General features: G+C 38.6%; 1 protein-coding gene across 1 annotated transcript in view; it reads left to right on the forward strand.

Moving 5' to 3' along the window:
* Positions 1-3,859: 3,859 nt before the first annotated feature.
* COL8A1 (collagen type VIII alpha 1 chain) overlaps positions 3,860-26,699 on the forward strand; it is an 86,460-nt gene continuing 63,620 nt past the window's right edge. Inside the window, exons 1-2 of the mRNA XM_057364169.1 lie at positions 3,860-3,941; positions 20,286-20,410. The gene's annotated coding sequence lies outside the window, so the exon portion shown is untranslated. The remainder of the gene's footprint in view (positions 3,942-20,285; positions 20,411-26,699) is intronic.

Consider the following 26,699-nt stretch of genomic DNA (forward strand, 5'->3'; position numbering starts at 1 on the left):
TGTAATGCTACATAGTCATTTATTTCCAGACGGTCAACCTGCCAATTTATTCATTGTGATTCTTTTCATTATCAACATATTAGGCAACCTTATTTAGCTCTGTCACGTTCAAGGCAAACTGGGAGTAATTAATTCCTTTATGGAAGAAATGCAGGAATTTTGGCTTATCTCCTTTTAAAAGACCTATTGTATAGTCAATTGTATAGCTATAGTTTTTACCTGTCTTCTAAGGATGATGCCAACTTTGTAATAATTGTTCTTGGCCATATACTTTATATGCCAGAACTAATATAATTTAATAGAAGATTTTATTACTAGATAAAATTATTAAAAGACTCATTGAAAAGAAAATGTGTATTGTTCTCAAAAGTGGGATAAAACCATACATCCACGTTTGAAGTACTTCATGGARTTGATTCCCTTACAGTTCCATTTTGCACTATGGGTATAGCCCAATCATCATATAAAGCAACTACCTGATATAGATTTTGGAAAAGACAGGCTGCCTCAAACAATTCTTTGAAGCTTGTGGCAAACCRATTTAGATATTTTGAGGCAAGACTGGAGCAAGAGGGCTTGAGCAYTGGAGGGTCTTCCTGAAAAAGTAACTTTATTTTTAAAAGGCAGATGGAAACTGAAAGTTTTGACATCASTCCTGGTCCTAGGAATATGACAACCTTTCCTGCCATGTGCCCACACTGAATTTACTGCCCAGCCTGGCAGGGTGCCCTGAAATCCAGTTGATCATGTGATGACCTAATTCATATTTCCCACAGATATTTTGCTAAMGTTTCATCTACTAAAAATCTCATCAAGGAAGATAAGTGTTGCAGTGACCAGAAACTCACAGGTCCTGGGACAGGGCAACCAYGGGTGTGTATCCACACTGGGGAACAAGAGGCTGGAAAGCAGCACTGTGGAAAGAGATCCCTGGGGTCCTGGTCGATGGCAAGCTGAATCTGAGTCAGCAGTGCCCTGGCAGCCAGGAGGRCCAACCGTGTCTGGAGGGGCATCAGGCCCAGCATCACCAGGACAAGGGAGGGGATTGTCCTGYTCTGCTCTGCACTGGGACAGTCTCACCTTCACCTCRAGTGKTGGGGGCAGTTTGGGGCACCACGGTATAAGAAGGATACAAAGCTGTTAGACAGCTTCCAGAGGAGGGTAATGAAGATGGAGAAGGGCCTTGAGGGGAAGCCAAATGAGGAGTGGCTGAGGACCCTTGGTTTGTTCAGCCTGAAGAAGACTAAGGGGAGTTTTCGCACCAGGGAAGTACAGGGGAAGAACTGGTCTCTGTCCTGTGGTGACCAGTAAYAGGACCTGAGGGAATGGCCTGAGATTGTGTCAGGGGAAGTTTAAGTTGGATATTAGGAAAATGTTCTTCACCCAGAAGGTGGTTGAGCACTGGAACCCAGAGAAGCCGTCACAGCACCAAGCCCRACAGAACTSAAGGAGTTTAACAACACTTTCAGGCACATGATGTGACTCTTAGAGTGTCCTGTGCAGGGCCAGGAGTTGATCTTTGATGATTCTCATGGGTCCCTTCCAACTCAAGGAATTAATATWAATAATTTTATGAAATCTATGCATAATGTAACCTCATCAGGTAATCTTCCATATAATTGCATCATGATGGTGCTTTAATACAGATCTAATACTTTTTATCCATGCTATATGTTGGTAGGCCTATTTAACACTTGTAAAGTGCTTTAAGATTCCCCAAACAAAGGAAMTAAAGAAAAACTTCTTTAATTATTCTCTTCTAGAAGTATAAAAAGGTAAGGCTGTCTGCAGTACAGTAGGACCCATGATCTGTGCACACAACTCATAGAGTAGGGAAGAGTATTGACTCACATCTGAGAACTGAAGTGGTGCTTAGCTCCTGAAGCTTATGGTCAGGAGTTAAAAAAACAAACAAAAAAATATATCAACATACAGCTAGTGCTTTACATCTAAACTTTTGTTCCCAAGAAAATAAGAAAGAGAGCTTGATCTCTTGAAGGTATTGAGTTTATAGAAGTAGCCACTGATTTTAGAAGGGACCTACAGAAAGCTAAGCAATTTTGAGACAGTAGAGCAGTTTATAACATCAAATAAAGATGTGGGTACCTATTTACTCTTTGATTTCTGAAAGTCTCAGCCTAGATTTGTCTAAGTACAAAATCATCTGATTATTTAGATGTTAGCTGAGTAGAATTCTACTTTACRTATATAATTTAGATAGTTGAACCACTACCAGGTGCCATAACTGAACCAATTTCATAAACTTATATTGCAGTAAGTTGTACCCTTTCTTTCCCTATTTGCTCGTTATAATTACTTTATGTAGCCTTCCTAAAAGCATGTTGTAATCTCTTCACAGCAGAAACTTATTTCTTACTGAGAAYTGTAAAAATACTTTGAGTGCTGCAGAAATAACAAATCAACATTAATTCTTTTCCAAATTAGTTTCAAAAATGTAGAAAATGCCTTAGTGAACAGCAAAATAATACCTGTCAGAAATATTAGCAATTTAAACAGTCCTTTTCTGATTGAAAGCTCCAAATCTCAGAGGCTACATCACCAGGGTTATGCAGCTTCTTTTGCCACATAACACTGTCATCCAAGTTGATGRATGCTTGATTTGTAAGCCTTTTTCTAAAAAGACAAGACCAAATAAAATTGTATGCAACAAAGTATGTTCTGATCAACTCAACCCACTCAGTACTTTTTTTTTTTTTAAGTATAACTCCTTAATCAGTGATCAGTTTGGCACTTTTGCAAAAGAAGCAGTAGATATCATATATCAACTCCACAAGCTCTGCTATGAACTTGCTTATCTCAACTCTGTAACTTAGGTATTCATAAATTTCTCTGCCTGGTCCTCCCTGTATTTTAAGTCAGGATGCACCTCTAGACTCCCCCTAAATTGCACAYTACCGTTCTTCCCTTCCTGTTCTGCCTTTCCAGCTTTCCCCATTCACTAAATGTTCCAATATGACATAAGTTTTACTCATGTATTATGGAAAATAATACAGGCCCAGATGCAGGAAGATGTGGAAATAGAGAATTAGTGTATTTGAGATGGATACAACTGTTTCACCTGTGGGAGCCAGTGTCTGGAATCTGTACCATCCACTACTGAGCAGAAAGCAATGAATGAGTTAAAATGAACAATGAATGATTTTACACAGAAACCACCAGGAACGCATATTCCTACTGGTTTGTCTTTTTGGCTACATTTGCCTTTTGAGAATACCAGTTGTTTAGAACTCAGACACAGTGAACAATAAAACTGCTCTAAACTAAACTGCTAGAAAGTCAGTGTGTAGATGGAACATGTTACAGCTGCGTCAAGAAAAAGCTGTGTAGCTCAGCAAAACAGAAATTTAGGARGGTCCCGGAGCTGAGATCTAGTAGACATTTGGAATATAAAGGAAGTTCAGTCCCTGAGAAAACAGACAACTTCAAAGATCAAGGGGCTCTATCCCTTTTCATAAAGGGAAACACCGACCTTTCTGAAAAAGACTTTGTATTAGTATCTCACTGCTCTAAAAACCCTTGCAAAAGACTAAGTGAGACCTAGTAGCATTGTAACTGCAACTGGAATAATTCAGATTCAGATTTAGAAAAATAAATACACTGGCAAAAATCTTTAGTTAACGACAGATTTACAGAAAAAAAAAAAACAACCAGCAAATAAATCCAACACTATTTATCATGTAAATGCCATCCAGCTTGCTTTTCCTTGCTCTCTCTGTCCCCAAAGAGCAAAAACCTACCCTATAATGCCTTCTGAAGGCTGTCTGCCTGCTATCCTCACTGCCCACCTACCGTAGGGAGCAGCTCCTCCCACCTGCACATAAAAGCCAAGTGCATGCTACCAGCAGCAGATCAGAGCACTTTCTCAGTCCTCCACTCTTTTGAGCCAGTGATCTTCTCTCCTTGGATCTTGTGTACTCAAGGTAAGATTACTGCTACTTCAGGTTTCTGTTCTAACTAACCAGCTATTGTGAGGAAGTCTTAATGTGAACTCTAGCACTGCCTTGCTGGGTGGTGCTGGCTCCCCCCCGCCTTTTTTTTTTTTTTTTTTTTTTGTTTTTTTTTTTTTTTTTTTCAGATGTAGTGTCATCTGACATTTAAGTTAGTCTGTTGTTTTAGCAATGAAATAAAAACAGTCTCTCTGGGAAACACTGTGGCTGGGAAAAGGTCTTCTCTTCCTTTCTGATTGATTTTGAAGAGATTAGTATACCCAGAGCAATTCTAGCAATTTATTATCCCTCTGAATAGTCTCCTTCTCAGTCCAGTCAAAGTTATCAAAAAAAGTCACTGTAAAGCTTCCTTAAATTCTGTTTGAGGAAAAAAAAATGCTCAGTGCTAATTTGAGGAAGGAATTGGGTTTTCTTGCTAATATCATCAGATTGAGACAATCTTGGGATTCAAGTGCATCTTCACAGGTTCATTGCCTTTAAAAAAAGTGTGATGGGACTTAAGCCGTCACAGAAGCACAGGAATAAGACTGATGGAATTCATTATCTAGTACCAAATATGCTTAAAGTACATATTTYACAAGCAGAGTTCTGTTTCTTGGAACAACAGACTTTGTGTCTCTATGAAACTTTTAGATCAGCTTGTTYATATTTTATCTTCAGTTTTCCTACATAGGCATTTCTAGCATTAGAGGAAGGAATAGTTAAGTGCCTCAGAGACAGCTACTGAACAGTTAAAACATTTAAAAGTGGTTTCAAAACTTATTTGCATTCCCATCCATGCATCTTCTATCCTTACAGGGAAGAATCAATTAGTGACCAATAGCAGTTTTTCATGTTGTGAGTCAGTGCACTTTTAACACACAGTCACCTGTTTAAAGAAATTCTATCACAGAAATCCTAATCCTAGAATGCCTCTCCACTGCTCAGRGAGGAAGGAAAGCATGAACTACCAAAAGGAAGCAGTTAATGCTGTCTGTACATACATAATACATTCTTCAGTTAAATAGGGATATTTTCTTCTTAATGTCTAATTCTCTTTCTAAATTGACYCCTTTTTGGTCTTTCACAAATAGAAAATCTCTAAAAAATAATTATGTCCACATATTACTGTACTCACATTAGCTGCAATATTTTAAGCTATAGCACTGTGTAACAGCAGAACTCTACTCAAAGCACCCTTTCCCATATACTGTATGTAAGATTTTTTTTTCTGTATTTATATGTTATCTATTCTAACTAGTAGGGAAAAGAAAACACTGCCTTCAGCTATTTGCCTGCAAGATTACATAAGTATCTTTWAAAAAAAAACCCAAACAACAAAAATCCAAAACCAAATGACTTGAACTATTCAAAAAATGAACTGCTGTGCTTTATATAGCAAACTCACAGTAAAACTAGTTTTGCATCCAGGTAGTTCATATAAATTGCCCATAGAAGACAGGAATAGAGGCCAGTAGTTTTCCTCATAGCTGGCATTAACTCTGAGCTACACAGTTTTATTTCTTAGTTAACATCTGATTTTYTTTAAGCAAACCTTCCCTTTCAAAAATCACCCCTGTTGTAAAACATAYATATGTGATTTTAAGTTTAATGCATACAGAATTTAGGTCTACAGCATGGCAGTAAAGCCTTATTTGTTCACACAGAATTTTACTCTATCAGATAAGTAAAAATTTTTAACAGAGCAAATTTCATGGAAAAAAAAAACAAATAATGCATTTGCCACAGGAAATGTGTATATAGCAAAATACTTTTTATTAAAGCCTGCTGTGAAATGTAATGTTTTGGCATTTGAAAAATGGATTGCAGGACATATTAAGAAAACTCTATTCAAAGGAATGCATCTAATTTAGATCAGAATCTCCTCTGAGCAATTTCTCTCTTAGGCTGAGTAGATTATTCAGCTTAGCATCACTTTGCAGCAGGGGATGAAGGGAAACTGCACCCAGCAGGTCTCCAAGAGACCTCAGATGTCTAGGAATGCATTTATTGACCTTTTGCTGATCTGAAACTCCTTTTTACAAGATCAAAGCACTCTGACATTAAAACACTGTAATTTTAAAGTAATTTTAAAGCAATTTTAGAGTAAACAACCAGAATTTAAAAAAAAAAATTGTGATTCACTGGGAGAACAGGGAATTCAGATTTTTTTAGTAATGATCATAACATTTAAAAAAATTATAAAGGGAAGCCACAGACCAGTTAAGTGTTAAGGAGGGATGCTGAGCCACTTGTCCTGGCAGTTCGGCTTAGGTTTTTTAGGTGTTTATTTAGGGCAGTAATATCTACTTAAGCCACTAGTGTAACTCCCAGTGCTGTCTAAAGTGCTAGACTAGATACATAGAAACAGAGGATAAACATATCACTGTCTGCTTATCTATGCATAGTTCTGCCACTACCACTGCTTGGGAGAAATTCTTACCTTCAGGAATTTATTTTCACWCCTCTCTGTAGGGAGAGATTATATTTTCCTCTGGCCATGCTGTCAGTAAATATATTAAATGTTTTACTCATGGTCACAGTGAAAATTCATGGCAGAGTGTCAGATTTAGCTCCTCTGGGTTCCAGGCCAACACTCTAATCCCACATTTAATTTTAAAATCAGCCTTTTAAAGTCCACCCCTTTGTAGCTGCTCTGTCTTTGCATGACTCTTTAGGGCTGAACAGCAGGGAGAATTCCAGTGACAAATCTTGAGAGAGGTAATTTACTCCTAACACTTTCAAACTTCCTGTGAAACCCTTTACAAACCCCTTAACAGGATTTACAAATAAATCATTATTGGAGGGGTAAATAAACAAATACACAAGTGCTCATCTCTTTCTCACACTCTCTGGTTAAAGGAGACCAACCCACTTTTGGCAGGCTGAGGAAGTTGACWTCCGCTGCCATGGACCAGAAATGGCAGGCAGTGGTGGGCAACATCTGACTGCAAGAACTCAGTCTTGGTAACTCAGCAGCAGTGAAGAGCTCAAAGAGAAACTCATAGTGCTTAAGCAAAATGATTGAAAGGATCTTGTAGGGGACATTGCTGGTAGACTTTCTTTTCTACATTCCCTATCATGTGCCACTTATGTAAACCTATAGCATGTAATTTCATACCCATTAAAATAAAACCAGCAAGCAAACAAACAAAAACCAAAACCCAACCCCAACCACCAGCTTTGTCCTATCCCTTTAGTTTTTAGCCCTCAAGTTAATTTATGAGGGTACAGGCTCATAATTGCTCCCGTGGCCTTGCAAATACTGCATTTCAAAAAACCCTCAAAACCAACAAAACAAAACCAAAACCAAATAAAGAAACAAAACAAAAAAAAAACACCTTACCCAACACATTCCAGTGCTCAATTTCTAGAGTTATTACCCTAGCWATGGAGGTCTTGTCTCTTACTCTTTTAACTTAAGAGTTACTACTGAGCATGCATTGTTCATAGATCAAGWAGTGAATGTGGGAGAGGAAACTGGAGAACTAGAAAAAGAACCATTAATGGTCATCTCAGTATCTGCCACAGAAGAAAACTTTTATGTACCTATGTGCTTATGTGCTTATGTGCATGGCAGAATTTTCTGCCCACTTAYTCTATGTCTTGCTGTATATCTCAGGTTTTATCTCTTAATCTCTTTATCTTAAATATATCCCTATATTTTGCCTTAGTTTTTTTGCCTTCCAATTATTTTAAATGGTGGGTTCTTTCCTTCTACAGGGAGATAATTTAATTTTCAYTATTGTCATATTTCTAAACAAGCAATGGTTTAATGGAGATACCAGAGTGATAAACGATAAGACAAAAACATTAGAGGGGGGTTGTTCTATCTGGTAAAAAACCAGCAAACCGCTGTACTAATGGTGCAAAAGTTTCTTATTTTTGCCACTTTCACTTTCTAGAGTTTTTTGTGTAAGTGTTTTTTGTGGCTTTCCCTCYGCAAACAGAAATCCCAGAAAAAGCTGTGGAGCTATCTATGTTCAAAAAGATATGTTTGAAAAGATAGTTCTGAAGCCTTTTGTGGGTCTTGAGCAATAACTGTGCCTATTCTCTGTACTCACCAGTAAACAATTGTGCTTGCTCTCCCTGCACTTCTGAAATGTTGGATGTTTTTTTCTGTAATTCTCTTGATATGTAATGAATTTAATGTCTTGTAATTGCACTGCAGGGAATTAATACCACTGTGCAGTCTTGGGACATGTTTAGGTGATTAAAACTTTATGAAAGTTCATGTTTTATAGCAAAAGCAAGTTAAATATGTTTGTTGCTTCTTGAATAGCAGGTGAAACTGTTGAGAGGTGACATTAAATRGACCCTTTTCAAAAGGGAATAAGAATCAGTGCCCTCTCTTGGCTAGAAAAAATACATAAAGCAGCTCTATGAGAGTGTTTATCAGTTCCCTCTGCTGGCTACAAAGCCCAGGCCAGATGAGCAGCTGTGTTTGCGGAGGCGAAGGTCTGAAGTTCTATTCCCAGTGCTGTGAGCCTGTGGTAAACTGATGACTGTGGTGTCTGTGCACGTCTGTGGACATCATTCTTTAKGGGGTCTCATCAGCAACCACACTGAGTTCAACATGAGGGCACTCAAAAATAATATGGACTTCCTGGTAGGTAAGAAACTTTCAACTTTGGATTGGAAAAGCATGCTAGCAGCTATGACATTCATAATTCTAYGTAGCTAGAGCATCCTTCTGTTCTGCATCATATGCACACTTTGCTTTTTCCACCTCTTCAAGAAAAATGTGTGTGTTCATTACACTCAGTTTAAAGACGTCTGGGCAGTTAGCGCAAATATTCTTGGCAGTGCTGAGTTGTAACACTTCAGAATGTCAGCTTCGGAGAACTCCACATTTGCAAGTAAGAAGTAAATGAACCAAAAAGAACACTCCAGCCTTCAAAAAAACCAAAGCAAAACTGACAAAAAAAACCACTTCAAAACAAAACAGAAAAACAATCTAACTACTTCTTTTCCATTCCTGTAGGCAAAGGCCTATATAACCTGATTACACAACTGAAGAAACAAGTCATACAATTTATGCAGCCACTTTTAAATTAAATTGAGATGAAAAACACCATCCTGCAAACTTAAGAAAGAGTTTKAGTTTTAAGTAAATATCCACAGCATTAAAATCATTAAAATCACAAACTCCTGGATCATCTATGCCAATTTACTTCAGCTCCTTGGAATCCATCATGGCAACATATAGGAYACATAAAACCTATCCCATTAAAGGCAGAATGAGTCAAAACTAACAGCTTGACATAACAGATATCAAAGGTATATTAAAAACCAGAACTTTGAAACATCTGCAGCATATGTTTCCTGCTAACTAAAAAAGCAACCACTCATTCCAGACCAACATACTGCTGCATTCTTCAYTCTGAAAATAAGCTGACAGTAGCACACTGTGCATTTGCTTAGGGAACTTCASGCAAAGCATTTGACCATTTTTGCAACTGAAAATTCTGAAGAGTAAAACAAGTTTCTAACAAAATGCACTCTTATTATATGAAGTAACAACACATGTATGTAATGTTTCTCCCTGAAATGGAGATGCTTACTTTGCCTGTCATTTACTCAACAGAGYTTTCAAAAGGACAGAATGGAAGGTGGCACAGCCCCAGGGACATACGAACCAAAGACAATCAATTTACCACTAAAGAAATCTTGCAGTCAAGTCTGCTTATGCCAGCACATAACTCACCTCTGCACTGCCCTTCCATTCTTCCCACCATTTCATTCCAGTGAATGGTAACTATCAGAACAAGAGTCCTTATGTAGCTTRGAGACCAGAAATTCTCTTTCAGCTTGCCTGAAACAAAAGCAGCAACCAAAAAAAAAAAGGTTCAGTTATTTCCTAGTATTTATTTTTAAATGAAACAGGTGATCTTAGTCAAACTCTCAGTTGATGGATATTAATGTAAAACACACAACTGGGACCCTTGTTGACAAATCTCAACAAAAAGTCATGATGTAGTACCTTTAGGTCAAAGCTGAGCAATGAAAGCAAGTATGTGAGGAAAGTTTATGTTGCCAGCATTGATAGAGCTGTCACCTGCACTATAGATAAAAAGCAAATAAGCGAAGAGTAGTTAAGGAAGTATATCTCACAAGCACTAGCATTCATACAAAACRTATTTTAGAAAATGAAGGGGAAAAAAAGACAACATTCAGTACTTATTTCCTTTCAGTCAGTGGCTTGAATTRAATTTACCATAGTAGCACATCACATTGTTTGCTGCAGAAAAATGCAAAGCTTAGGCCTTTAGGAGTAAGTCTCTTGTGCTTTATTGGTTCCAAAAATGTCAGTGCTTGTCAAAGTGTTTTTGAAATAAAACCAAAACCATGTTATAAAATGAACTTTCCAAGACAATGCTGGCCAAAACTGATTCTTAGATTTCTTTTCAGTAATAAACTGCCTCTGTGGTTGCTGAGTTGATAGGGAGAAGGATTTAAAGGATCAAAGCCAAGTTCTAGTTAACTCAGGGTAAAAAAAAAACCTGAAGGAGAACACAAGCCTTCCAATGAATGGGCAGACTTCAGCTGAAGGTGGGCAGAGCTCAGCAAAATCCAGCTGTGCTTTCAAAAATAGCTGTAATCATTAGTATGCTGTAATTGAAAATATTCCAGGACTGCAATACTCATTGTGGGTACACCTTTTGATACATTGCTGTAGGTTACTGGATAAGCCTCCAGTAAAGCCTCTACTTTAATGCATAATTCATGGGCTGAATGTTAGTTCAGAAGAGCTACCCTATTTATTAAATGGTAATTCCCTAAGTGAACTAATAAGGCAACAACTGGAAGGATTCTGTCCCATCTCATCCCAGCCTTATGGATGAATATCTCCAAAAATATGCTCCAGTGAAGGCTGAAGGTGTTTTTGATGAACTCAGTTCCTACTGGGCACACAGTTTGCAGGTAATTCCAGGCACTGAGGTCTCCAGATTTTTTCTGGATGTTCATATAGGTGCAGACGCAGCAGCAGTTTCTGTCTTCCATGGAAGAACATGGTGCCATAGTTGGACATTCTGTGTTTGTAACAGAAATTCCTGTTCTCCACCAGTTCAGCTGCCCTACCTAAATTTAGGAGGTCTATGCAGTGCAGTCCAAACTGCCACTGCAAGGATTTTTTTTTTTTTTTTTTTTTAGTTTTTATGCTTAGGAACTCCTACTGACTATTATTATCTTTTAGATATGAGTGTAACTTATTACATCAGGAAACATGGAAGACATTTTAGGGTTGTTCCCTAAGCTTGCATTACTAGTCTCAGCTAAAAATATCAATCATACAGAAAACTCTATGTTTAACATTCAATCCTCATACTTGATGAAAGACTAATTTGCAGGACTCATTTTTTTTTTTTACTCATGTACTGGTATAGAATTATCAGATGGCTTTTAAATGTTAGTATAAAGTAAATCCATTCGTCTCAGCTATGTTTTGTAATGTCACCTTCCTTCCATTTTGATTTTAGATTGCTCTTAAGCAACTAGCTGCAAATACTCAGTATCTAAAATCCAAGTGGTAGTGGTTAGTTTGGTAGTGGTTAGTTCTGGCATGTGATTCCTATGGAATAGTTCTGTTCCACAGTCAGGACAAGATAGCTCTTTGATTCAAATTTCAAGCACAAAAACTGCCTTTCAGACTGTCCAGAAGTCACTTGCAGTGAATGTATTATTCTTTGAAATACCCTATTTTCRACATCACATCTCTCACTCCTATTCTGAAYACTGTCAAGAAGTCAATAGAAAAGCACTGACAAGCAAAATTATTTCAGTTTGTGACTGCTAAAAGACATTTTTTCTGCTACATGTGCTTCARACTTTCTAACTGCTTATCTCATGAATACAAGTATTTCAAAATTAAGTAAACAGGATCTATTACATTTTTAATGCTCCATTTATCAAGAGTGTTTCAAGAGCTGGARTTTTAGCTTGATGGACATTCACAACATATACACAGCCTTACCCTTCAAAACAACAACTGCATCTGAGACCAAGAGCTGCTCCTACAATTCCSCCCAAAGCTGAAGCTGGGTGAAGAAGTAACATGGCACTTTCTGGGGCACTCAGCATGGCAGACCTCAGCTCAGGGTGCAGCAGCCCTTCCTTCCTGGCTTCTCCTTCTATGCCACCAGACATGATGAGGAGAAATGTGTTTTTGCTTGCTCAACTTCTTATAAGTCTCTTTGAAGCTTCRGGAAAACACGAAATGTACCTAATGCCCAGAAGCTATTGAGATACCAGGGGTTTGTGTCTGCATTCTGTAAGTCATGCTTTCTTYRTGTGAGCARAGAATTYGTGAGCATCCTTCTTCCCAAGCYTTGCTAACCTTCTGCCAGGTCTGAGATCACAGAAGCATATCAAGGCCTAAATCTTAACAAGGCAGTTCTACCAACTACCCCCAGACATCACTTACAGCTTGCTTGTTAGCTGCTCTCTGTTTCATGGATYAAATCTCCCTTCTTGTTGATTAGGCTTGAAAGTATACTAAGATCAAACAATATAGAACATCCTTTCTTAAGAAAATKTTACATATTCTGYGTTTTGCCGCAAGCAGATTCCATTTAGTTAGAATTGAGTTGGAACAGTCTTGTTAAGTCTACTTGAAAACAAAACCAAACTGCCGGGCACCCTGAGGGCTCCATCCTGCTCCACAGCCATTATCTGCCAGTAACAAGGTCCTGAGGAAAACTGACATGGCCTGGCAGGGTGGTGACAGCTCACCATAACCAGGCTGTGGTGACATTTCAGCCTCACCAGGCCGTGTTGACATCTCACCCTCACTACGCTATGGTGACATTTCAGCCTCACCAGGCTGTGGTGACGTCTCACCCTCTCTAGGATGTGGTGACATTTCAGCCTCACCAGGCTGTGGTGACGTCTCGCCCTCACCAGGCTGTGGTGACATTTCAGCTCACCAGGCTGTGGTCATAGCTCGCCCTCACCAGGCTGTGGTGACATCTCACCCTCACCAGGCTGTGTTGATATCTCACCCTCATCAGGCTGTGGTGACATTTCAGCCTCACCAGGCTGTGGTGACGTCTCACCCTCACCAGGTCACGGTGACTTCTCACCCTCACCAGGCTGTGGCGAGGGCAGAGCCAGCCTGGGCATGGGCCTGGCCTGGGGCCCCTCACGAGTCCGGCTGGGCCCCCCTCAGCCTGGAGCACCTCCYGCCTCATGTGGTGGCTGTGGCTCCCTCACGCTCCGGCGTCAGYGCCATTTCTGCAGACAGAAAACTCMTTTACAACCTGTAGCTCCCATTCCCAAAGGAGAGGCAAGGGCTGAGGAGAGGAGAAACTCCCCGCAGCCCAGTCAGCTGAGGAGCATTTCTGGAAACACAATGCATTTGAGGTTTCTTGGGTTTCGCAGATATAGCCCAGGGCCTTGGCTTCTGCGTGCCAGCCCTCGGTGCCCCTTGGAGAAGGATCTGGGCAGCATTAGCTCGCACGGATGCCGACAGTGCTGGAAGGCCAAAAATGAGGGGGGTGGCGGGGGCACTCCACTCTCAGCTGGAAAGAAAATTTCACATCATGTGAGGGGAGACTGCTCAGAAAGAGGAGGAAGGCTGCTCCAGCACACACCACAGGAGGTTCAGGACCTTTCAGATTTCCACATCTGGAGGCAAAACTGAAGCCGCTGTAAGTTTAAAAAAAAAAATAGAAAGGAAAGAAAAAAGGTCCTTTTTCAAGTTAATGTTTGTGGGTCTTACAATCCAAAAACSTACCTGCAAAAGGCACTACTGTATATGGGTATCTAGTATAAGAAGAGTAACCAGTTCTGTAGAGTTAAAATTCTAAACCCTCAAACCTCCCCCCCAAAACTACCAAACACTTGGGTGGGATGTGAGGAAAGAAATATCATGTGAGGAAAGAAAATGATAAAACTACTGTACTCAACAGGCAGGGAGTTCAGAAGGCAAACAGCTGAACCGAACAGCTTCATSATTTCTTTACAATGTATTCTCCTGTCCCATCTTTGTTCAGCACAAAGATTTTTCAGGCTGTCCTTTTGATCTGTATATTACACCCCCTAGCATGGTGAAGCCCTGACTCATGATCAAGGGTTTGAGACAAAGAGCAGCAGCTCCTGAACTTGAAGGCTTGGAAAGAGAGAAATTGTCTGAAAAGATACTATAYTACAAAAGTTTCACCCCCCTCTCCTGGCAGCAGAGACATCGAAGAACCCACACACAGCAGGTTAAGAAATTTATCCTTACAAGCACCCTGGCAACATCACTCTCATTTTAGAGGAAATTGAGGCGCAGAGAAAGTTGCTGATGTCGCATTTCARGAGATTGCTCCTGGCCAGATTTTCCCAAGTGTCTTGCCATCATGATGGGAGCTAGATGGAGAGTTTGTTTCCCATCTGGGCACCTCAGTGAGAACCAGATTTTCACKAGTGATCAGCACCCATAGCTCTCAGTGACACTTGCAGTTAAATTTTCTAAGAAATTCCTTAGATCATCTGGCCACTGCTTCAGTGAAGTCAGAGAGCTTTTGAAATATTTGATCCTGTTTGCGGGTGCTGAACACTTCTCAAAATTCCTGCTTAACTGACCTGGCCAAGGATGCAGACTAAAATCTGAGCAGAACCCACTTTGCCTAATCCCTAGGCCAGCGATTTAACCACAAGTGTATTCTTCCATCTTCAGCAGAGAAAGAATAGTTGGGGCAGCCATCAAAGTGCCAAACAGCCACTGGTATCCATGCCTGCCAAGAAAAATGCCCAGATACTTGTGGGCAAACCAGACAGCCACATTTTGCTACYTTCCTGAGAAAGAATTATTTCTAGTAGCCGTGCCAGAGTCTGGCTACCTGGTTTATGCTCTTTCCAGATGTACCTCTTTCTTTCTGGGCTAAAACCTTTGTGAACATGCCCCCAAAACAGGCACCCCCTCTCCACTCTTCAAAAAAACCTTCAGCTATCCAAGCACTGTCCTGTCTCCATTATTCTTCAAGAGCCAGGCACGCTTGGGTAAGACAACACTATTTTGAGATTAAGATGATTAAGAAGTGGTCGTGTCAGTGAAGCTTCTTGCTTTCATTCAATATTTCATTCATTTTTGAACATAAGCAACCACTTAGCTGCAGTTGTGCTAGATGCAGAGGAGGAAACACATGCTGTTTTTGGCCGGACTTTACCYCTGTGGAAAGCAGCAGCCTCTTTAAAGCAGCCTCTGTACAAAGCATGATTTAGCTACATTTACGATTGTCCTCAACCTCAGTCAAGGAYCTGAGTACCTGAAAGTGTAAATGCGTGTGAAATCCCCCAGCCCCAGCCTGGATCATCTATTTTATRTCCTGTTTGTGTGAGGTCCATTTGSAAAAGACAGTTTCCAAAGCCATGAGCGAAAGGCTAACTTTAAAATTCTTCTTCAAACTGARTATATTCATTCAGCTGCCAGTTGAGATAATGCTGTGTCACTCAGCAGCAGCTTGTTGGATTGTCTATCACAGGACTCCATGTCAGAGTCCAGCTTTCATTAAGTGCTCTCTGTCTCACCTCTGTCCCTGGCTTTCAGACCACCTCCCAAGTATCTGACCAGTCTGGCAATAGGCAGATAAGGCACTGGTGTGTTTTAAGGGAGCATAGATATTGTGTGGTAACTATTGAATGAAAATGTTTACAGAAAAATAGTTCTGTAAAACAGCTCAGACTAAGCTGCTGCTGGATGTTGAGCTAAAGCTATATAAGCCAAAAAACACAGCTGTATCTTTTCTAGCTGCAGCTAAAACCAGCGAAGTGTACTGGAAAAACCTTGAGGGGGGTGGGGGGGTGGTAGGGCGGAGAGGGGGGAAGGAAGGGAGATACTTTCCTGACAGAGGATAATATCTAGGAGCAAGTGTGAACGTTTTTCTGCTCTGTTGGTTCAGTACCTGCAAGAACACACAACACAAGTGATGACTGTGGTTTGTGCTCTCATTGTTGAATGGCTGCTTTCACTTGATTCTGACATCTGCTGCAGTAATTATTGTAACAACAACTCTTGTCAGAAGCTGGATTCAGTGCACTGCCCCAGTCTAATAACACAGCCTCAGCTTTAAAAAAAGAAAAAGTGAGGCAGGAAGGGATGAGCTCATAAACACATTTATGCAGGCAGTTAACTGCACATGCTTTGATGTATCTTGTGGCCTAAAATGTTAGAGGGAATGTCACTGGAGAAATCTGGAATATTATTATTTTGTGGGTCTTTATGGTTTTGTTAGTAAATTCATCACTACAACTTTTCACTTCTTCCCTCTGGCAGATTTTGGGTTATTTTAAACTATTTTGTCCTGTCCAAGAGAAACCAAGGCATTTCAGTGACAAAGCTAGGGTCAGCTGAGGRCCCAGGTCAAGAAGTCTGTCTTGAGTGTCGTCTTCTGTGAATTCAAAATCTACAATAGTTCAAAGAATGATCTAAATTCAGACAGCAGTGAGGTAATCAGGACACAGCTTGCTGGTGAAGGACTGGGAGATGTGACACTGAAGCAGAGATACCAGAAAGGGCCCATGAAAAATTCTGGCAGGTTTGATAGTCCAGCCTGATGTGCCTTTGAAGCAAGAGYAAACAGGCATTCCAGTGGTGACAGGAAAGGGTGCTGACCTTTCAAGGTGGGTGTGCAGAAGATGGACCCCTCTGTGCAGTTGGCTTACTCTGGAGTCTGGGTCTTGGGACAGTGGGGCTGTTCCATTTTCCTGTTAGGGCTAGATATATCAGCACAAACTTTTTCTCCTGGTCTTAAATGTAATTGTGGCTTACGTCTCTTGTATTAAGGTAGCCAAGAGACTTAAAGGGAGTATAATGAACTCCAGATAATCAGTCTCATTAGGAGATGCTGTTACTCTGGGAAGTCTGTGAATCGGTCAAAATTGGTCAAGAAACGCAGTCCAAGAAATGGGAGACATTTCCTTTTATGACTAATGCTTGCATTTCCACTAGGAAGCTGTAGTTTTGAATTGACATATTCTGAGAACATGTTTTGATTAGAAATTCCTGCTTATTCCTTTGGGAAATAGTTGGAATTACTTATTAATTATAATCACTTTAGAAGTAGAAGAAAATCCACTGTCAGGAGAGAACAGTCAGCATTTCCCAAATGATTCTTCTCTCTGTGCCCATGCAAATGATCACTTGAAATCAGTGCCTGACACAGGTCTTGTAAGAACCTGAGTCCCATTCTTAACCCAGAACAGCAGTAGAGAAACTACACAAGGCAGCCTCTTTAAACTGAATAGTTTTCCAGCCTTTACAAATWCATCCATGACAAAGCAAAACACCCTCCTGACTGAATTTACACAGCTAAATAAATAACTTTTTAAGTGTTTAAATGTCATTGTGAAAGTAAAAAGWTGAAATGTGCTGTATATCATCTCTACAAAACCAGAAGTAGTTATATTATAAATAAACAGAGTTTGCCTGGTATTAGGGACATAGGAAATTCCATTCAAGAACAGACAAATGGCACATCTTGTCTGGTATCCTGCATCTGGCACAGGSCTATAACAGATGCTTAAAATACTTGGTTCCCTTGGTCCCACAGTCTCCCCTGATCCACCTGCCACCAATGTTATAAATCACAGTTTTCCTAACCTCTGGTGAARGTCCCTTCCCTACCCACTTGCATATCATGGGAGGTAGAAGCAAGGGTCAAGGGAATATGTATTTGCCCTATGTGATGCTTATTACACTGTTTGGTACTGAGTTGGCCCCAACTGTGGCTCTGACTGCTGCAGAACATGTAAGGCATTGCTGCCTGTGTTGCCCACACAGCCAAACAAAGCAGCACACACGTGAGGACTGTGCCTGTCTCCAGGGGAAGGGAGGAGCGAACYCCTTCTTGCCCTTTTTTGCACACAGGAGACAAGCACAGCTACCACTGGCCTTTTACAAATCAGCTGCCCTCTTTMCATCAAGACACTGCCTCCTAATTGCACCCTACTGCTTAACGATATTTACATTCTGGTGTTGCTTTCTTAGTACCTTTGAAAGTTCAACACATGATGACTGAAAATTAAATCAGTTTATTGTCTATCAAGCAGAATTCACTTTTGGCCTTATTCCAAAGGTTGTCAAAACATGGTTCATCTACCCCATGGGACACTTAATGCGGGCTCCCCTCTTTAGCTGACTRGTGCATCCAGCCATTGTCACCAGTGTAACATGCCTGTATCCAACAAAACTGACTGTGACATTCTCCCTTACTAGAAATGCTACTTGCCACAGACCTTGTCTCTTTGTTTTCTACAATCTCTTTCATATTCAAYATCAAATTCAATGACACAGTTGGTTAAAGGCCTCTAAAACAGAGAAATGAAAAATCAAAACATTTTCATTTAAAAGGTTAAAGTCTAAAAACCTTTTTTATTAATTGCATTAAATTCTCTCTGTATTCCCCTGTGAAATATAATAGTATTTTTAAAAGGCTAAAGAGAACTTACATCTGTAGGTAAAGCAATCATGCAGGCAAAAACAAAAATTGCATTTGAAGGAAAAAAATTRTGTCCCTCAGTTTGAGCATATTGTCTCTACAGTTGCTGAACACTGCTTTTATAGACTGACCTAATAAATCTTTACATATTAATAAGGGAAAACTGATTCCTGATGGTGTACATGGACTGCTGGATACAGTTTGATATGTCAGCTTTCTCCATGCTCGAGGATTTTCTGATTTTGGTTCCATTCTGCTGAATATAACCTTCAGTGGCAAATCTGAATCTAGAGCAGCCCTTTGATCTAGCTACCCCAGATTTTGTATCCACAAAGAATAAGACATGGCCACATAAATCTGCTTGAAAGAGTGGACACATTAAAGCTGCTAMAGTACCTAGCAGAAGTTTGCATCCTTTAACATATTCCAAATCGACATTACATTCAACGATTGTTAATATCAGTTGAGCCATATAGGATGGCTCAATATTAACAGGAGCCTGTGACTTTCTGTACTTCTTTCCTGTTTCACGAGAGCAATGAATTTCAGAATATTCATATTTTTTTCAGTCAGGAACAGTCATAGAGGTTTTTCAAGGCAGACAAATGAGTCAGCCRCTTGTTCCAAATAAATGGAAATGGTGTTCCAAGTTTCCTAGACAGCTTTAAAAACTACATACAGCAATTCAGCTGCTTAATCTATTCTGTTCTACACAAAATCACATGCTCGTTATTCCAGATATAAGTTGTTTTCTCCACAGCAGTCCACAGCCACCTTTTTGTCTCTGTTGTTAACATACATGCTGGTCACCTTTCTCATGCCATTTCAAGAACACAAGTAGCACTCTTCAGAGTAAAGAGCAATTGCTGAAGTTTCCATACTGCCATGGATATCCTAAATAATAGTGAACCAAGTTTCTTTGGGTCTGTGACTGCATTTGCCCATTTGTTTAATGAGGATGTTAATATTTTGCTTTCTGAGGAGAAATGTTGTAAACCTTAATTAATATATCCATTACAAAAAGGGCATGAATTACAACTTTAACAGTGCAGTAAAACAGAACATCTGCGTGAATAAATAATTATAAGGAGATACATAAAACTATAAAAATAACTTCTTTACTGCAAACCTTGCCTTAACAAGAAACATAACTCCTTCCTGCCTCAAGAAACCTGAATACACTGACTCATGTCTTTGTTTAAGTGTCATGGTAAATTTGTTCTTTTAGTACATGTAGTAGTTTAGCTTTGAACTTTTGAGTTTTGGAAAAGGCAGAGCGGAAAAATGTTTTCATGGGAGAGRAGTGCACATTCCAGAACTGTCGACTGTTACTCGTTTATGAGGCAGGGGAAAAACTACTTTGGTTTTAGGCTTTGGTTGATGCAATTTGTTGTCTGGTATTTTGTGATAAACCAGAGTTTACACTGTACACTAAAGTATTTCAGTTTTGTCTCTCATCTTTCCAGTTTCTGCTTGTTGAAAATTCTGACCGARCTTGAAACTGACTGCTGTTGAGGAGAGAAAAATTAGCTGTGTACAACTAGAAATAATGGTCCTTTGTAATATACAGAGTAGTCCAGTGAGAAAATAACTCATGGATTTCTGTGAATTATAAAGCKGCACCAAAGCATAGTGGAGGAATGCAGATGATATTAATAATAAAAATAGAACAAACCAAAATGTGAGCCCTTCATGGTGTCTTTGTAACCTGAGCAACARTTTTAAACACAATTTTCCTGGGCTGTTTCATGTTTATTTCATGTATTAACATCTGATTACATCAAAAATATTAAAATAGGAAAATAAAATAAACTCTCTGTAGCTTATTTATTCAAGTAAAGTAAAAAATGTCTTTTTTTCTATCCTGCCTTTTTGAAGGCTATTAACATTCATTCTTTCTTCCTTCTCTTTCTAGAAAAGAAAATGCAGATTGTCAGAATCCTTCAAATTTGATACTCAGCACTGTCATGATCTCTTCATTACTGGATGTTGAGTCTGGATATCAGAATCGGTGTAGTGAATTTCTTCTATTAAACTGAGGTAATTTTCATCCATAATTAATGAAAAACTCTAATGCTGAAACAATGCAATTAACATGTCTTTCAAAGTTCCATTTCCTGAGAAAAATTACTGCCATTGAAAAGGATCTATCTTGTCAAAAATCTTCACAGATAAAGCCTAAAAWYTACATGAGACTGCTAACCCCTTGCCAGAGATGAGAACTCCATTCACAAAGRCAGAACATGTCAGTGTATTATTCTGAGAGAGGGAGGCTTTGCTGAGGACATCAACTTCTTTTCAGATGCACAATGAGATACGTGTCTGCTTATTGGGATGGGCATCCATACAGTGCACTATTTCATAAATATGACTCAGTGTGGAAACTGCCTTTCTGAAAGCCCACCAATCACCAGTTACCAATGTCACATCTTYCCTCTGGAAAGAAACTGCACATAGCACAGGGCTGATGTAGGCACAGTGTGTTACAGAAACATGCAGTTTAGGATGCAGACRGGAAGGCATTCAGCTGCAGAATTGTAGTTAAAAAATACAAACTGAGCAGGTGACTCTGAGCTCACCCATGTAATTAACCTCAGAACCAAGTTCTGTAAAAAAGGTTTTCAAAAAGTGTCTCCTCCTTTCCTGGTATATCTCTAATCAAGACACTGTCTGTTTTCTGCATTGCCCAAATGGCGTAGCACAACATTCATAGTACATTATTAACATGAATTCGAAAGATTTAAATGTGTTGTCATAAAACCACTACTCCAGAGAAAAACAAACAAAAAAAACAAACAAAAAAAGCAGAGATAGGAGGGAGCACAGGAAGATCAGCTAGAGAAGATATATTCTTACTTGTGCATCTAACAAAGCTTCCACAATCTCCACATTTGCTTTCAAAGTAATGGAATTCCATTRTAAAACAGTAACCAACATGGAGCATAGTTCTTTGAGGTAATTTGAAGSCTGTCTGTTAAATAAATGATACTCCAGTTTTATTTTTTTTTCCAAGGCTTCATATTTCTTATATATTTTCAGCAATTTTTGTCCTCTCCATCTTCTAAACAAGTACTCTGGACCACTGAGAAATTGTTTGCCTGAAGCCAGAACTCTGATTTCAATACCTTTCTCTTATTAATATTCCTTAAGTTACATTTCAGCTTCCAATCAAAGTTCTTATGCAACAGTTTCTCTTTTGATGCAAGTCCACTGTACAGTACCTTGGATCTCAGCTAGAATGCACACCATGTCATGTGAACAGTAAAAACAATATAGCTCAACTTTCCCAAAGTAGGTTGAATCAGGAGTTTTCAGGATAATCAAAACCATATTTTTAACAGCAAGCAGTGCCAGTAAGTCATTGAAGTTATACAAATACATTCATATCCACATTGCATTTCATTAGAAAAAGAATCTSACACCCAGGAACACAAAAATTCAGAATACTGAATAATTTTGGAACCAAAAAAAAATGGAAGAATACAGTGGTCTTTGCATGAGAAGTGCATCATATAAGGGATTCCGGTAAAAGAAGGTGAATCTTTAGACTTTGTATAAACTTTTTTATGCCTTTCTTAGCAGACATTGGAAATCTTGAAGGACTTTGTATACAGCAGTATTACTTAGAGGAGTATTTATTGCTTGATTCTTTAGGTAAAACTTACTTATGAATTGACATACAAAYGCATGCAAGTATGAAAGTGCATGTATGTTTTCAGCAAAATCTGTTGCTAAATATTTAGGACCACCTGACAGTMTTTGGTAATGTCAATAGACAGGTGGCAGCCAATTTGATATTTTATGTCAGCAAGTTATTCTACAYGTAAGAATACATTTGTGTAAATGCAACAATATATTTCTTATCAATGTTATTTATGTGCAAGTCTTCACAGGACTTGTGTCTAGACTGAATCTGAATTTAGACTGCTGCCACWGACATTAGAATATACATCTTTGTTCAGTTTCTTTCATGTTTATTTTGCTTTTGAATGCTAGCTTTCTTTTCACTGCTAACTACAAAGGCTGATTTATCAATAGAAGTGGAAGCTACCCAAACAGCAGCAACACAGAACAGAGTCAATAGCAACRATTCATGGCCTTCTTTAGTTTATTGTGGTTTTTTTAATGCTTGGAGCCCATACAGGCAAGAAACTATTTCCCATACTGTGAGATGGAACTATTGCTCACCTCTTTGTAGAAYAAAAAGCTGAGAAATTAAATGTAAGTGATTTCGTCAAAACTAAACACTTTCCTCATCTCAGAAAGGGAGCACATCCCAATTAAGCCRAATTGTAGCTACCTGAAAAAGGGAAGAATTTGTTCGCCTATGCCTGAAATCACACATTTTTAAGTTGTTCTAACCACASTGTAGGCACAGCTTAACTGAATGATTTCACCATGCAAAGTTATTTCCCACGTTCCTTTGTTACTCCAGTAATGTAAAAAAATTCAGGAACTGGAAAGTCATATGATCCATAGAAAAGTGAATATTGTGGTTTCTAAGAAAAATATTTATTACCAAGCAAGMTATTTTGATTTATTAAATGATAGCTTCCCATCATAGTGTTTTTTGATACGGTGTTTGAAACCACAATGATTGTACAAAGCCAGCACCTTATTTGTTTAAAGGCACTCACTCATGTTTTTCTTAATAGAAATATCAGTTCATGACAATGCCAAGTTCATAGAAGCTTGTCCAGGAATAAGTTCTTGAAAAATTATTTTTTTCCTAGAGTGTCCATTAAGCCAGGGCAGGCACCGTGTCCCACTGCTAGTCTTCTAACATGAGATTTATAGGATGTTATAATTAACAACAGGTGATGGGCAGCACTACATGCACAGCAAGCAAAGTGAAAAGACTGGCAGTTCAAGAGCCACTTGTGAATCAAAGCTTTTCCCTGGATAAACTCAGTAGTAAACCTGATAGGTTTTCTGGCAATTGCTTTGGGTTGGGTTCTTTTTGYTTGGTTTGGTTTGTTTGCTTGGGTTGTTCTTTTGTTCCATCACCACCCTTGATCTTTTTCATATCAAAGATTAGGGACCATCTGTCTGTTTTTACAGTTGCGTAGTTTTTCCAATTCTSTGTTTACTATCTATAAAATGAGACAAATTATGCTTCCCTGCTCACAGAGGACTTCCTGGAGGATTACAGACAAGTCCACATAAAATTTTGAAATTATGCATATTTTTAAGAGACATTTGTATCTCTGTTATTCCAGCGCTTTCAAACTTGTGTCCTCTACAAGTAACAAAAAGAAAGAAATGGTTCACTCACATACACTCTCCACTTCAATTTTAATAAAAGCAGTTCTTCATCTTAAGAGTAAAAAGGAGGGAGAAAGACACTGAAACACATGAAYTGGCAAAACAAAAATATGTCCCAAATTAGTTTTTACTTGCATAGCTAAACAAATACCATTTTTTCCCTTCAGTTGTGAGAACATAAACAAGGCAAGGTGTATTGGGAAAGGCAATGATTTCATTTAACCAAGTGAAGAAGAACATGAATCTCTAATCTACCAATAGATCTTACTTTTATGAATAATTCTCATTGTACTAACCTGATGTGATCATGGTATTCATGAGTTAATTACATGTAGTAACATATTAATTATAATAAAGGAGTACTTTAATTTAAAAACCACATCTGTTTTGGATAACCTACTACATGTTCTTTTGGACGTTAGTAAATACTATAAAAGCACTAACTAGTAGAAAGCAATAAAAGCTTTTTAAAAGAAAATAATACGTAAAAGAAGAAATACCTAAAAGAGTACACCTAGAGTTCCTCTACAAATAACCCTTATACATTAAGTTATTTTCAAGTGAAGCTCTTTTGGTATGTTTATTCCCTCCTTTCAACCTCCCCACCTCAAAATACACTTGAATCAGTAACAAAGTTCTTAGCACTACTATATTACAGAGCAATTGCTATTATTCTAGATTTATGTTACCAGGCTGCCAACAGGAACACATGATGCAGTGGTGAATTTATCCTGCTTGCTGCAGAGTTTGCACTTCATTAAAATTCACATAGCAGTGCTTATCTATAGCTGAGACAAAAAGTGGCCCAGGGGAACACTCGTTACTCTGGGTAATTAATCAGAGGTGATGGGAAATTTTTCTTAGTGTTCTCGATAATCTCTAGGGCATCATCCAACTGTGAAATTTTGGCCCAGCTGAAGTGGAAAGCAAGTTTCATCAGTAACTAGAACAGGCCAAGACATTTCTCACAAAGCACTTCACGACCTGGTGTCATCTTGGCAAAGYTTCTCAGTGCAGTCTTTTTTCAGAGTTCATTTCTATTGAATACTTCACATGCATACATTAAAAGTCCCTTCTTTTGGCATCATAAGCATATAAGAAAGATTCTGCACATTCTTTAGGTAAAATACCTTTTTTTAAAGGGYTTGAATCTATACTCAAATATTTAAGTCACTTAGCTCAGTAAATTTGCAATCACATCCTCACTAAGACATTCATGGTTTTAACATGGGCAGGGAGAAAACTCACAAGACTCAAAATGCTTGGAGATACAAGCAGATACCTTGAAACAGCCTGAAAACTTCCAAACTTCCCATTTCTAGAGTGAGGCTATCCTCAAAAATACTCTTATATAGAAAAAGAAGAATCACTCCATCAGATGCTCAAACTTAAAAGTGGTTACTTAAAAAATAATACTTGAAAAAACCCCAAAAAAACAACACAACCAAACTAAAAAAAAAAGAACCCACCAACATAATTTTATTGTTATGGTTGCTAGGCATATGTTTTCTAATTCATTTATGTTGAGACCAAAGATAAGTGTGTTGTTCTTACTGAAGTGMTTTAGGATACCAAACTTCTACTGCACAAAAATAGTAGGAAATTTTAAAAGACTGAAAATASTTTCTATTCAAAAGAAGACTCTTCCCCAGCCCAAAGAACTATTAAAATATCAGTCAGGTGTCTTACAAAAAGCTCAGTGATTTAGGTAAGTGTTAGAAAGAGCTGAAACTGACTCAGCAATTTTATTTCCCGTTAGCTCTTTCAGGTATAACTTTATTAATATTGATTGTAAATGATGAATTAACATTTATTTCACATTTTTGTCAACAATTCATTAGTTTAGCCATTTTTGTCCTAAACCCAAGATATTTTCCAGTTATATCAATTTAAAACATTATTGTAAGAGATATAATATATACAAAATAATTGAATAATGAACAGCTATGGTATATGGGGCAGAAGTTTACAGGCTAAATTTAAATGGACAGATATTTAAGTGTTGCTGCAACATATGAAACTGTGAACAGATATTGATGGACAGGTTTATCCAAGCTCACAAAGAGAGCTGSAAGCTTCCTGTTCCTTTTTTTGACTGACCCCTGGCTCACAGTACATTTGTTCTGATTGATAACACACTGTGTTACTGCTGGATGCTCTTGTTTTGAGTGTGTTGAACTTGTTTCACTGAGGCAGGAGCTAAATAAAAGCCCATTTTCTAAAATTACTCAATTGCATCATGAATTCTAACATGGACATTTCAAAAAAGTTTATTTCTCATCGTGATGACTAATACAAGTTCCCTATAATAGATTCACCAAGGGATTAACAATTTTAGGAGTTTAGCKAAAGTAACTGGCTCTCAGGATTAATTGCAGCCTTGAAAGTCTATCATGAACAAGTCATTGCAATGTCTTGGATCCAAAAGAGAACCAGTTCTCTTCTTTATAGGTAGATGCTTAGATGGATGTAGTTTCTTCTAAATGAAAGTTAATGCTAGTATTTTGTTTTTTAGAATGAGCTATATCTTACTGAGTAAATTATGAAACAAGACATTTCTGGGGTCAAGTTACCACATATGCCAAGAAGGTCCACAGTGCAGTGCAGGATCTGGATGCAAGATCTGTACCCACCCTCTTGAGGCACATAAGTTTCCCTGAATACTTCCCCTGACCTAGAAGTGAGGCCACCCACTGCTTGTGTAAATCTGAGTACGATTTCTGTGTGCCTCAATTCCTTTGTGTGAAAACCCTCTGGTGACACACTCCTTAATAGAGGAGTTAGGATGATAAACTGGCTACTGTCAGCTCACCTCACTAAACTCAAGGATAGAGCTGTATGAAGTCTGTTTTAAAGAACTTACAATCTTGCTATTTTAGAGACATTCACATTGCTTGCCTAATCTGTGTATGTGTCCTGAAATGCTGATTCAGCTATCTYAGCCAGTGAATGACTGTAGTTAAAGCAATGTGACAGAATTATCTCCCTGATATTTCATTTAATATTTATGCAGGCTTACACATGCTTATATATAAAATTGTCTTAATTGGGAATTCAAATCAAA

This window comes from Malurus melanocephalus, unplaced genomic scaffold, assembly GCF_030028575.1.
Source record: "Malurus melanocephalus ecotype Western Australia unplaced genomic scaffold, MMel_1.1 scaffold_36, whole genome shotgun sequence".
Lineage (NCBI taxonomy): Eukaryota > Metazoa > Chordata > Aves > Passeriformes > Maluridae > Malurus > Malurus melanocephalus.